Below are 2,139 nucleotides of genomic sequence, written 5' to 3' on the forward strand. Positions count from 1 at the left end.
AAAAATTATACCAGTAAAGCACAACATAAAGAACAGTGTTGTGTCCTTACATCTCAGCACTGGTACTTTTGTTCCCTTCTATGGCTAAGTAAGACCAATATCGAGATGGCTTATACGCTGCAATACCTGGGCTACAAGAGTGTTCAAGAACTGTAATAGTGCCTACTATAGACACTCAATAAGTGTTCTTCGATGGAATAATTGCACCAGAGTACAGACGTAGAGCAGAGAAACCTTAGAATTAATGAAGCAGCATGTGCTAAGAGCCTGGAAACATTGAAGGCTTTTAGGAAAAATTGAATTAATTTACAGGAAATAAATTGATATTTCTTAATACATATCTGTTTCAAGACAAAGTAATACTGCTAATAATATTATTGGGTTCCATATCAATCTATTAATATTATAATAAAGCTTATATTTTATGTCTATTGTGTAATTGGACATGTTTTCTGCTAGAAAACTAACTGTTTGGAATTCTTCCCAAGTAAATCATACTTACAATTTATTCCCAAATTCCTAACAAATATTGCAAGGTCTTTTTTTTTTCTGTTGCAATAGCTGAATACCTGAGATGGAGCAATTTATAAAGATAACAGGTTTATTCTGCCTATGTTTGTGGAGACTGTAAAGTCGAAGATGGGGTGACATCTGGTGAGGGCCTCATGCTGCATCAACTCTTGGCAGAAAGTGGAAAGGTAAGCAGCCTGTGCAAAACTGAGAGTGGAATGAAGGGGACCAGATGCTTTATGATAACTTACTCTCATAGTAACTAACCCATTTTTGTGTAAATTATATTAATATCTTCATGAAGGGGAACTCCCAATATTTAAACACTTCTTCACGTCTGTATCACCTCTTAATATAATTACATTGGCAATTAAGTTTCAACATGAGTTTGGAAGGGACAAATCATATCCACACCAGAGCAAACAATTAAGCACATTGTGAGATCGGAAATTAACAGTTTGATCACCTGGAATGAATTTCAGTTCAAATAACATTATTGGTACTAGAAATTTACAATGCTACCTAGTTTTAAAGTATCTTCAACTTTAAAACTGAAAACCATATCCTCTGCTGGACCTAGTCTTATAAAGTACTCAAAGTTGGCCATAAATTCTATTTATTTTCTTCAGTATTGAAGAATGATATTTTCCGTGCTCAGATTTGTAGCATGTTAGGAAAGAAACAAGGTAGAGAGATCACTTTGAGAAGGTGATATATGTCTGTGACCAAGTGGGCCCAACAATATAGTGGCTCCCCTATAGAAGCTTCTACACAGAGGTCTTATAAAGTTTTGTCATAAGACTAGAGAGGAATCTTTACTATGTTCAGGGACATAGATAGGATAAAAAGAAAGAGCCAGGAACCACTAGTTCATTATTTCTATATTTACCATCAGGTCTGAAAGAGACAAGTTCACCTTCAAATCACTGGGGGCCAGGCAGCAGTCTGAATTTGTTGTCATTGTGTTTTCATGAGTATCAAATTTTTCAGCATGTGGGTGAGCTGCTTCGGAGAAAATTCTGGGATAATAATGAATTACTATTTTTAAAAATGTGGCACATTAATCCCCTGAAAGTCACAAAGTATAAAATTTATTGGAGAAATATGAATATTGATGACTGAGAATACAAAGAAATTTCAGATATTTCATGATCTATTTATTTATTTTACTAGTTTATGTTGATGCAAGAATGGCACATAGTAAATATCTATATTTAAATACACTTAAAAGAGTTCTTTCCATATGTGTAAAATAAAAATCCAACAGGAGGGCTGGGGCGTAGTTCAGGGGTAGACCGCTTGTCTGACATGTGCAAGACACTGAGTTCCATTGTCAACATCATAATAAATAAATGAATCTCAACAGGGTCAATTTTTATATAAGTATAAACTTATATAAAAGTATAAATTCAATTACACATATATATGTGTAATTAAGTTTATAGTTTATCAGTGTTAAACATAAAATAATGTAGTGCCTTCTAGATAATGACATGCTAATGAGAAATCACAGTTCATACTGAGTGGGAGTAGTCCTTACTTAACTTTTGAAAGATGACCAGTTATTTTTTGAACAAGTTAATATGAGTGTTAATGTAACTCACAACTTGTAAACAATTAGGAGAGTAA

Source organism: Marmota monax, unplaced genomic scaffold, assembly GCF_021218885.2.
Source record: "Marmota monax isolate L192 unplaced genomic scaffold, Marmota_monax_Labrador192_F-V1.1 WCK01_AAM20220418_F8-fsc00248, whole genome shotgun sequence".
NCBI lineage: Eukaryota > Metazoa > Chordata > Mammalia > Rodentia > Sciuridae > Marmota > Marmota monax.